Below are 12517 nucleotides of genomic sequence, written 5' to 3' on the forward strand. Positions count from 1 at the left end.
CTATCTGGGCTAGGGCACAGCCGCGGGGGAGTGGGGAGTAGCCTGGCTGTCTACCCTTTGAGAAAACTCGTTTTGGAAGCTTTTGCAGTGGTCCAGGATGAGAGATGTGGGGGCGGGGGCGTTGGAAAAGGGTGAAAGGCAGTAGAGATGGAAAGGAGGGATGAGCTTGGGTTTGTTTTGAAGGGTTTGGGGAGAAATTGGATGTTGGGGTTTAGGGAGAGGGAGGTGTGTCAAGGATTTTCAATAATTCACTTGATCAACTAGATGAATATTGGTACCATTTTTGTTGAAGTGGAGTAGTCTTAGGTAGGAGCTTGGTAACTCATGTAAGTGGGAATGGCAGTGTTGAGACCCAAGACAGGCCACCCCAAAATATCACATAATGGCATATTGGTTAATTAGTTACTCGAGAAACTAGGGCATCTGACTTTCCATTGTCTCCTTAAATGCAGAAAATAAATCTCCCTGCACCTGAAAGACACACCTTATTTAGTTTGTAATATGTTTTATTGATTTCAGAGAGGAAGGGAGAGGGAGAGAGAGAGGAACATCAATGATAGAGAATCATTGATCGGTTGTCTCCTGCTGTCCCCCACTGGGGATCGAACCCATAACCCGGGCACCTGCCCTGACTGGGAATCAACCGTGACCTCCTGGTTCATAGGCCTACACTGAACCACACCAGCTGGGAGAGAAACCCCTTATTGATAGAGTTAAGTAGCTCAGAGCTGACCAGTCTGTAGAAACAAGCATTAGCCTTTACTGATTTACTACTCAAGCCCAAACCTTGCTTAGATTTCTTATGAGCGCTGACTTTCTTTGTCCTGTCAGTTTCTCACAAATCTATTGTCTAAAAAATATTAAAAGATGCCTGGTTTGATCATTTATTGGAGACTCATTTTATTTTTTTTTAAATATATTTTATTGATTTTTTACAGAGAGGAAGGGAGAGGGACAGAGAGCTAACATTGATCAGCTGCCTCCTGCACACCACCTACGGGGGGATGTGCCCGCAACCAAAGTACATGCCCTTGACCGGAATTGAACCCGGGACCCTTGAGTCCACAGACTGATGCTCTATCCACTGAGCCAAACCGGTTTCCGCTGGAGCCTCATTTTATTATCTGACCGTCATATTGTGGTTCTCCCATGTACACATGTAAATTGTTGTTTTTTCTGTTAATCCAGTGTTATGTCAATTTTACTCTTGTTACTAGTCCAGCCATAAGAACTAAAAGTAAAAGGGAATTCTCCCTCTCCGTGACAACAGGCAGCTGAATGTTCATGTCTGGTCATCCTTATGGAAGAGATCTGGACCGACCATGTTCTTCTGGGAATCATTGGTATATAAATAGTAATTAATGCTGCCAGAATGAATATAGTAATCTAGGGAGACAGAATAGGCAAACTTTTCTTGTAAAAGGTAAGTAAATACTTCAGGCTTTGTGGGCTATAGGTTCTGTGTCAGCTTTGCTGTTGTAGTGTGAAAACAGCCATAGACAAAGGTAAACAAATGGATATGGCTGCCTGCCAATAAAACTTTATGGATACTGTGATTCATTTGTTATGAATACTATGCTTTTGAATTTTTTTTCAAACACAAAAACCACTAAGCTCATAGGCCCCATCAGTACACAGTAGTGTGCCAACCTCTGGTATAAAGAAATAGAAGAAGAGGGCCTAGGTTCAAGGCTTGAGGAATGGCAACATTTAAGGCCAGGTAGAGAAAAGAGGCTTGCAAGGGAGCCAGAAGGAGCAATTAGAGTTACAGCACAGGGTGAGGGTCATGTCATGGTCTCATGATACTATGATGTCTAGTTAAAAGGAAGACTAAAAAGTGATTATTGGATTGTTGAGTGGCATTGGCAAGAGCAGTTTCCGTGCAACGAACTGGACAAAACTTGATTCATTTTTCCAAAAACTGGAAACAAGGGGACATTTTAAACATACAATATATATAGATAATTGTTTTGAGAAGTTTGAAGGGGAAGAGAGAATTAGGGTGGTGACTGAAGAGGAACACAGAGCAGAGGGCAGTTTTGTGGGTTTTTTTTAAAATATATTTTTTTATTCATCTCAGAGAGGAAGGGAGATGGAGAGATAGAAACATCAATGGTGAGAGAGAATCATTGATTGGCTACCTCCTGCACGCCCCCTACCTGACCATGTGCTCTGACCAGGAATTGAACCGTGACCTGGTTCATAGGTCAGTGCTCAACCACTGAGCCACACAGGCCAGACAAAGGGCAGTTTTTTTGTTTTTTGTTTTTAAGGAATAAACTGCTTGATTTATAGGCCCTTTTATAGTTGACTCCATACTATCTCATTCATTGGAAGGGATTCTCTCAACATTATCCCTTTCTTCTGTATTTTTTTTTTAAATATATTTTATTGATTTTTTACAGAGAGGAAAGGAGAGGGATAGAGAGTTAGAAACATCGATGAGAGAGAAACACCAATCAGCTGCCTCCTGCACACCTCCTGCTGGGGATGTGCCCGCAACCAAGTTACGTGCCCTTGACCGGAATCGAACCCAGGACCTTTCAGTCCGCAGGCCGACGCTCTATCCACTGAGCCAAACCGGTTTCGGCTCTTCTGTATTTTTAATCTCATACTGGCTTCCAGTACATTCAGAATAAAATCCAAATTTCTTTTTTTTTTCCCTTTGGTGTGTGTGGGGTGTGTATGTGTCACCCATGAAATGAGTTTGACCCTGCATGGTCAGTGGAGAGGTGTCTTAGACAAACTGTGGGCCCTGGGGTGAAAGGGTGTCATGGCCTGAAGCCTGGTTTTGAGGATCTAACAGCTTCAATGAAGAGTTCCCATGTTGTGGATTTTCCTGTTCTGAGTCCCTTTGTGGGGACTACAGCACCCCTAAACTGGCCTTGAGGGGAGGCTTCCAGAAATGTCCCAGGCTAGATAAATGTTTTGGGTGTGGGCTTTGTACACACCCAGAATCTGTGTTTGTTCCCAAGACTGTGCGCCATGGTGGGTGTGACTGTCAAGGGCCCTGGGATTGGAGAGTTGGTGACATTCCTTGCCCATGACCCTGTAGAATAAAATCTAAATTTCTTACTAGGAACTGGAAGACCCAGGAATAGGGGCTGTGTAATTTCATGTCATCCTGGAGAGAGCCTCTCTTCTGCTTCCCTTAATACCCTTGCCTGGACACTACTCCATTTACTTTGAGATCATCAGTGATCATATTATGGCTTTGACCCTTTCTTCCATTAGTTACCTTGAAAAATTATCTCCTGCCTGGTTAGTGTGGCTCAGTGGTTGAGCACTGACCTAGAACCAGGAGGTCATGGTTCCATTCCAGGTCAAGGCATATGCCCAGGTAGCAGGTTCGGTCCCCAGTGTGAGGCATGCAGGTGGCAGCCGATCAATGAGTCTCTCTCATCATTGATGTTTCTCTTTCTCTCCCTCTCCCTTCCTTTCTGAAATCAATAAAAATATATTTTAAAAAATTATCTCCCAAATTATACCTATCACCCACATTCTTTTTTAAAAAAATATATTTTATTGATTTTTTACAGAGAGGAAGGGAGAGGGATAGAGAGTTAGAAACATCGATGAGAGAGAAACATCAATCAGCCACTTCCTGCACAACACCTACTGGGGATGTTCCCGCAACCACGGTACATGCGCTTGACTGGAGTCGAACCTGGGGCCCTTGAATCCGCAGGCTGACGCTCTATCCACTGAGCCAAACCAGTTAGGGTACATTCTTTTTTTAAAAATATATTTTCTATTTCATATTAAATTTGTAATGAATGTAAATCTTGGGATTGGGAAGCTAATGGCATTTAAGTTGCCAAAGAGGTGGTTTTCTTATTTTACTCTATTATTATTTTTTAGAAATATATTTTTACTAGAGGCCCATTGCACGATATTCGTGCAAGAATAGGCCTTCCTGCCCTGACCGGTTTGGCTCAGTGGATAGAGCGTCGGCCTGCAGACTGAAAGGTCCCAGGTTCGATTCCGGTCAAGGCCATGTACCTTGGTTGCGGGCACATCCCCAGTGGGAGGTATGCAAGAGGCAGCTGATCGATGTTTCTCTCCCATCGATGTTTCTAACTCTCTATCCCTCTTCCTTCCTCTCTGTAACAAATCAATAAAATATATTAAAAAAAAAAAAAAAAAGAATAGGCCTTCCTTCCCCTGGCTTCACTCCCAGGAGCCAGCAAGTCCCCGCTCCCAGGCCACCCAGAGCCGGCAAGTCCTCGCTTCTGTCTGAAGCACCACTACAGTAGCTCCCTCCGCCGCCCCCCCCTCCCCCTCATAGCAGGCTTCACTCCGCACCTGCATATGCAAATTAACCTCCATCTTTGTTGGGTTAATTTGCATGCTCACTCTGATTGGCTGTGGGCGTAGCGGAGTGATGGTTAATTTGCATGTTTCTCTTTTATTAGGTAAGATTGATTTCAGAGAGGAAGGGACAGGGAGAGAGAGATAGAAGTATCAATGATGAGAGAAAAAATCATTGACTGGTTGCCTCCTGCATGCCCCCTACTGGGGGTCGAGCCTGCAACCTAGGCATTTGCCCTTGACCGGCATCAAACCCGGGACCCTTCAGTCCATAGGCCGATGCTCTAGCCAGTGAGCCAAAGTGGCTAGGGCGCTATCACCCACATTCTAATCCTGAGACAGGTAAAAATGTATTTATACAGATTTCTCAGCATCCAGTTCCTACAATCTTACTACAGTATGTCCTGTGTCATTCATCAGGAAAAAATCCTCTTAGTCTTCAACCTCTTCTCTAAATTTTGCCTTCTGAATGTTTCCTTTGCCTTCTAACAGAAACCTGGTTATCTCAGAAGATGTTTCCTGGTCGACCTTTCTCAAGTGGAAGATGACTACACTCTGGTTCTCTAGATGGGAGAGAGGTGTGCTCCATGGTCTTTGACAATTTCAGGCCATCCTTACTCTATCTTCTCTAAAAACCACAAACTTTGAATTTTATACTATAAGACTATAACATTCACAACCCCTCTTTACTGCAGTTGTCCATAAATTCTGGTTCTTACCAACTTACTAGTATGTCTGGAAGTTTTTAAATCCTGACTCACTGATGCTTTCTCTAATACTACTATCATTTTGTGGGTGCCTCCACATGAGCAACATGGATGCCTGAGGCAGCATTACTAGTTGGGGCTAATAAGAGGCTGACCAAAAACCCCACAAACCCAAAAATCCACTTAAAAGGAAAAATAGTGCAATAAAGGGATTTGAAAAACTCATATATTCCTGGGAAGCTAGAAGGCCATGCACATATGCAGGGCTGAGTATATGCTAAACCTGAAAAGTCCCTAATACTAGTGAGATAGGGCTGACCATGAAGCTCTGCACAAACAGGAATTAAAAGCTATGTATCATTGTGGCCCATGTATCTAAATGGTTAGAGCATTGGCCCAGGCACCTAAGGGTCATGATTTTGATTCCCGGTCAAGGGCATGTACCTGGGTTGTAGATTCAATCCCTGCCCCTAGTCAAGGCTGATGCAGGAGGCAACCAATCTATGTGTCTCTCTTACATTGATTTTTCTCTCTTTCTCCCTCCCTCCCTCCCTCTCTTTCACTCTCTAAAAATCAATGGAAAAATATCCTTGGGTGAGGATTAACAACAAAAAAGCTATACAAGCCAAAACCGGTTTGGCTAAGTGGATAGAGCGTCGGCCTGCGGACTGAAGGGTCCCAGGTTCGATTCCGGTCAAGGGCATGTAGCTTGGTTGCGGGCACATCCCCAGTGGGAGGTGTGCAAGAGGCGGCTGATCGATGTTTCTCTCTCATCGATGTTTCTGACTGTCTATCCCTCTTCCTTCCTCTCTGTAAAAAATCAATAAAATATATTTAAAAAAAAAAAAAAAAGCTATACAACATGCCCTGGCCTGTGTGGCTCGGTTGAGCATCATCCATCCCATGCACTGAAAGGTTGCTGGTTTGATTACTCTTCAGGGCACATGCCCAGGTTGTAGATTCAGTTCCCAGTTGGGTGTGTACAGGAAACAACTGATCAATGTGATCAGTGTTTCTCTCTCTTTTTTTTTTCTCTCTCTCTCCCTCCCTCCCTCTCTCTCCCTCCTCTCTCTCTAAAACTCAATAAAAAACATTAAAAAAAAAGGAAAAATGCTATATACCATAAGCAAGTGGGATTTATCCCAGATTTGCAAGGTTGGTTTCACATCTGAAAATAAATTAATATACTATATTGATGGAATAAAGGGGAAAACACAGAAAAAATTGACAAAATTTAATACACTTTCATGATAAAAACTAGAGACCCGGTGCATGAAAATTCATGCACTGGAGGGGGTGTCCCTCAGCCCAGCCTGCCCCCTCTCACAGTCCGGGAGCCCTCAGGGGCAGGAGGTGACCCGGTGATCAGGAGAAGGCAACGCCCCATCACACCTCTGCTGCTGCCACTGCCAGCAGCACAAACCTCAGCCGACCCTGGTTACCTGAGCCTCTGGCAGCCCTGGGCAGGTTGGCAGCTGCCATCTGAGGCTTGCCTGCACCTCGGGCCGGCCCTGGGCGGCTGGGTGGCTGAGGGCAGGTCCAGCTGCACCATGCGCTTGCCACCCCCCCAGTGGGGCTGAAAGGACTGGGGACTCCGACGGGGCTGAGGGGACTAAGTGCTGCCATCTTGTGGCTATGGGTGCCGCCATCTTTGTGATGGTGTGACAGTCAATTTGCATATCCCCTCTTTATTAGATAGGATACTCTGCAAAGTAGAAACAGAAGTGACTTCCTCCACCTGATAAAGGCCATCTACAAAACTCCACAGCTTACATCATCCTTAATGATAAAAAATAAAACAAGGATATCCACCCTGGCCACTTCTATTAAAAAATGTATGGGGGCCCGACCAGCATGGCTCAGTGGTTGAGTGTCAACCTATGAACCAGGTCATGGTTCCATTCCAGGTCAGGACACATGCCTGGGTTGCAGGCTCAATCCTCAGGGTTGGGAGCATTCAGGAGGCAGCCAATCAATGATTATCTCTCATCATTGATGTTCCTATCTCTCTCTCCCTCTTTCTCTCTGAAATCGATTATCCTATATAATAAAAGCCTAATATGCTAAGTGTCTGGTCATTCAGTCAGCCGTTCAACCAATCAAAGCGTAATATGCTAATGATATGCTAAGGCTGCTCACCTGCTCGCTATGACGTGCACTGACCATTAGGGGCAGACAGTCAACCAGTTAACCAGTCACTATGACAAGCAATGATCACCAGGGGGCAGACGTTCCATCTGGTAGGTTAGCTTGCTGCTGGAATCTGGCTGATTGGGACTGAGCGAGATGAGCCAGACACCCCCTGGAGCCCTCCCGCAGTCCCTCTCCACTGGCCAACCTCCCACGTCCCTCCCTGGCCCTGATCGTGCACCAGTAAGGTCCCTCAGCCTGGCCTGCACCCTCTTGCAATCCAGGACCCCTCGGGGGATGTCGGAGAGCCAGTTTCGGCCTGATCCCGCAGGCCAGACCAAGGGACCCCACTGGTGCACGAATTTGTGCAATGGGCCTCTAGTCTATCATATAAAAAGCCTGTGGTCGTCACGCCTTCACGCCATAATGACCGATCAGCAGGAGGCTGCCTGTGCGACGAGGCACGTGCGGGTGGGTGGGGACTTGACTCTGGGGGACTTGACCAGAGGCACAGGTGGATTTCTGGGTCCCGCCTCCTGCAGCAGTGGTGGCAGAGGTGGCCGCAGGACTGTTTCTGGGTACTGCCAGGCCGCGGGACTCTGGGTCCTGGGTCTCGCGTGATTTCGTGTGCTGGGCCCCTAGTATCCATAAGAATAAAAGTGTAATATACTAATTAGACTGGACATCCTTCTGGAACGAAGCCGGGGCTGCAGCTGGGGCCCCAGCAGGGGATCTGTGGCTGCGAGGGAAGGATCCAGGCAGCCGTGACTGAGAAGGCCTACTCTAGCACAAATATGCATTGGGCCTCTAGTCTATATATATAAAAGCCTAAGCGACTGTTACGACCAGTTGACCAAATGATTGGTCAACCGGTCACTATGACACGCACTGACCACCAGGGGACAGATGCTCAATGCAGGAGCTGCCCTCTGGTGGTCAGTGCGCTCCCATGGGGAGCGCCACTGAGCCAGAGCTGCCCAGGCTTATGGCTGGCAAGCACAGCGGTGGTGGTGGGAGCCTCTCCCGCCTCCGCTGCAGGCGGGCGGTAAGGAGTGAGGGGTCCCGGACTGCGAGAGCCCCGGACTGCGAGAGGGATGCCTGACTGCCGGCTTAGGCCCGATCTCCAGGGAGATCGGGCCTAAGACAGCAGACAGACATCCCCTGAGGGGTCCCAAACTGCTAGAGGGCGCAGGCTGGGCTGAGGGACCCAACCCCCCCAAGTTCATGAATCTCATGTACCAGGCCTCTAGTATATATATAAAGTGAAAGACAACCCACAGAATGAGGGAATATGTGGGGAAGCATGGGACTTGGGTGGAAAGTTTGTAAGGAGGAGTCTCTGAAAGGTTGGGAGCCTTTACAGGGTGCTGGCCGAAGGCGGCCGACCCTGACTTGACTTTTCCAAACAAGTCTGAGCCCCCAGATGTTTTACTGGAATCTTTATGTTTAATCTTTAGACATCCTTGCTTAAAGGACACTGCAGATGCATGTGTCTTCTCAAGGAAACTTACCCTGCTGATAGTATCTAGAAGTTAATTTTAGTTTAAGTTGTTGCTACAATAAAAGCCTAAGGAGAGAGGCAAATGAGGCTGTTTGGTTCCTATAGCCAAGTGGTCCCTTAGCCCTCTGTTTCACAGAAATGTGTGTCAGAGTAATCATTCATCCATGGCTCAGGGTGTGCTGGTCAGCTCCAGCAAGTGGTGCCCCATGTGAGGAATGAGGAAAGCAATGAGATGTGGCAAAAACCTCGAAAATGAAGAGGAAGAAAACTAAAGTAACTGCACAGTAAGTCATTGGAGCCCAGTGGGGATTTCCAAGTTTGAGCAGATTTTTTTCTCAGCTGCGGTTTCTCAGTGGGACAACAGCTGTCCACAGAACAACAGCAATATATCCCAGTGCTTAAATAGTTATCAAAAGCAGGCGATGCCTCTAATACAGAAGGACAACTAAAGAGCCTGTTACAGACTATTATAATTTATAATCCTTGGTTCCCTGATGCTGGAACACTAGACCTTAATCTCTGGGAACAAGTGGGCAGGAATTTAAAGAGAAATCAGGCCTAACCGGTTTGGCTCAGTGGATAGAGCATCGGCCTGCGGACTGAAAGGTCCCAGGTTCGATTCCGGTCAAGGGCATGTACCTTGGTTGCGGGCACATCCCCAGTAGGAGGTGTGCAGGAGGCAGCTGATCGATGTTTCTCTCTCATCAATGTTTCTAACTCTCTATCCCTCTCCCTTCCTCTCTGTAAAAAAATCAATAAAATATATTAAAAAAAAAAAAAAAAAAGAGAAATTAGGCCCAGGGAAAAGGAGTGCCCTTGTTGTCTTTAACTATTTGGGTTCTTGTTTGAGCTGCACTATGCCCACTTCATATTGAGGATCAAAAGCCTACAGAGCAACAGGAGGATTTACCACCGCCCCCTCCTCCTGAAGTAGAGCCTGTAATACCTAAGGCCATGCCTTCAGAGGAACCCTTTCTCCATCCTCCGCCTCTGGTGTGGGAAGGCTCATCAACTAGTGCCTCAACCTTCACAGTGGAATTCAGGATCTGAAGGAGGGGCCGATGCATAAATGAAAATGCTATACAAGAAATATGAATTTAGAAGGCATGGGGGGGCCAGGTGGAAACCTCTCTGTAGAGGAGAAGCTCGCAGACTTCTGGCAGGTCTGCTTTTTATTTACTTGAATACACATTTACCCTTTAGCAATGAATACAAGTATATCAAAGGTAAAGTTTGGTAAACAGTGTAAGGATTATCAGGTTAGGGAATTGCCTTGAGCCATTGAGCCCACAGCAGGGCAATATTATGCTGATTTTGAGTCCCGCTGAATATGAAAGTCCATTGATCTTCCAATGTTTCTTTTTGCATTAATATGCTAACTGTTGTTGGCTTTAGCCTCCAGCAAACTAGATCCTCAATTATGGGATCATGTGTCAGGTAAGCTATGTTAGAAGGGAAGCTTTTGGCTTGCCCAGTTATGCAAGATTGGCAAGGTAATCAGATACATGAACCACTCTCCTTTAATACCTTTAAAGAAATAAGGAAAAGCCCTGACCGGTTTGGCTCAGTGGATAGAGCATCAGCCTGTGGACTCAAGGGTCCCAGGTTCGATTCCGGTCAAGGGCATGTACCTTGGTTGCAGGCACATCCCCAGTGGGGGGTGTGCAGGAGGCAGCTGATGGATGTTTCTCTCTCATTGATGTTTCTAACTCTCTATCCCTCTCCCTTCCTCTCTGTAATATATCAATAAAATATATATTAAAAAAAAAAAGAAATAAGGAGAAGTATTAGAGAAAATGGGGCTAACAGTCCATTTACAAAAGGACTCCTTAATGGTTTGTCTGAAAATTACCATATGACACCTTGGGACTGGCAGATTTTGGCCAAAACAACTCTGGATGCCCGTCAACATTTATTATGGAGAGCAGAATATGATATCTGTGAACAACAGGCTGCTTGTGGGTGTTCACTGGTGACCCCACCTGGGAGCCCTCTGGGCAGCATTCTGGCTATAAGCCCCGGGCACTGTAAGACATCTTCTGAAAGATCCATGGGAAGGACTCTGATTTATTGTCTTGTCTGTGCGCCTGTAAGTATTATACATAGAGTGCCCTGTTGATTGTTATTTGTGTCTTTGTTATTTAGTTTAATTCGTTTAAAGATGGGATATATTTCACTTTACCAGGGGCCCCAGCTACTTGTGGCAGGCTGAACCCATGGCAGGGATTGCAGGAGCTTCCCAGCAGCTGCCAAGAATTCTTAATCTTGGGGACCCTTCCTGCTCCCTCTCAGGCAGCAGCCACTGGAAATGCTTAGCTAGTGGAAGTTCCTGTCTGCCTGTAATGTGACTTGGTTACTGATTGATGTTCTTTGCTTGCTTTCTTGTCTTCGGGGGACTTCGTTTGCACTCGCCGTTTTATGAACACAGGGAATCCTCTGTCTCTGCTGTTTGGGCTTTGTGCCACTCAGGACCCATTTGCAGTGCTGGGTTAGAGTGAGATGAGATTCTAAGGCTAATGTCCCGTCTACCCTTTTGTGAGTACTCATTCATTTACTGTAGGGTGTTTTTTTGTTTTTGTTTCTGTTTTTAAGATCTCTTCTTATATGCAAGATTTCATATTGTTAGTCTATTCAGAAAGAGAAAAATATGGGAAATAATTATTTACATTCCCAAGTGCTTATCCTAGAAGGCGGGAACTACAGAAGTTCCCCTGAATAGGCTGCAGAAGCGGCAACAGCAGGGTGAGGGGGCACTCTCCTTGTAAAGGAAAAAAAATGGTACCTTTACACTAAAGCCTTTAGAGGCCCAGGAGTTACTGCAGTCCTTGGAACAAACCCCAGGACCTGCTATCTCCCTACATACACACCCACCCTTTCTCCAGCTTCCTGAGAGTTGTCAAGGTCATATTATCTCTGTCATGCTTCTTAAGAATATGAGTATATTTTCCATTAGAAAATAAGCCTATTTCTGAAAGGGAAAAAAAAGTTTTTCCTGTATTTGCCTAAGAAGCAAAGGTTTTATATATATATATATATATATATATATAATATATATATATATATATACACACACACATATACATACACTAGAGGCCCAGTGCATGAAATTCGTGCACTTGAGGAGGAGTCCCTCAGCCCAGCCTGCACCCTCTCGAGTCCGAGAGCCCTTGGGGGATGCCCAACTGACGGCTTAGGCCTGCTCTGGGGAGTGGGCCTAAGGTGTCAGTCGGACATCCTTAGTGCTGCCGTGGAGGCAGGAGAGGCTCCCGCCACTGCCGCTGTGCTCGCCAGCCAGCCGTGAGCCCAGCTTCTGGCTAAGTGGCACACCCCCTGTGGGAGCGCACTGACCACCAGGGGGCAGCTCTTGAGTTGAGTGTCTGCCCCCTAATGGTCAGTGTAGGTCATAGCGACTGGTCGTTCTGCCGTTAGGTCGATTTGCATATTAGCCTTTTATTATAGAGGATACTAGGGGTCGGGTGCACAGATTCGTGCACATTGAAAGGAAATTAATTAGAAGAAATATTTTAATATCACTATTCACCCTTTCTCTGTAATAGATGTGTCAGAGATGAAGTATCAGAGGTACATTGTGCTGATAGTTGGTCTTCAGATATATTCTGTCAACTTTCTTTCAGCTTCAGAATGTCAACAAAAACAACCAAATTCACTATCGACAATGGCAGATCAAAACACACATGTGCAGTTGGCGCCAGTGAGAGCTTTATATGTATCACACATGCATGAGTCACCACTTATTTTTTTTATTAAATATATTTTATTGATTCTTTACAGAGAGGAAGGGAGAGGGATAGAGAGTTAGAAACATCGATTAGCTGCCTCCTGCACACCCCCCACCGGGGATGTGCCC

Source organism: Plecotus auritus (genome assembly GCF_963455305.1).
Source record: "Plecotus auritus genome assembly, chromosome: 2".
In the NCBI taxonomy this organism is placed as follows: Eukaryota; Metazoa; Chordata; class Mammalia; order Chiroptera; family Vespertilionidae; genus Plecotus; species Plecotus auritus.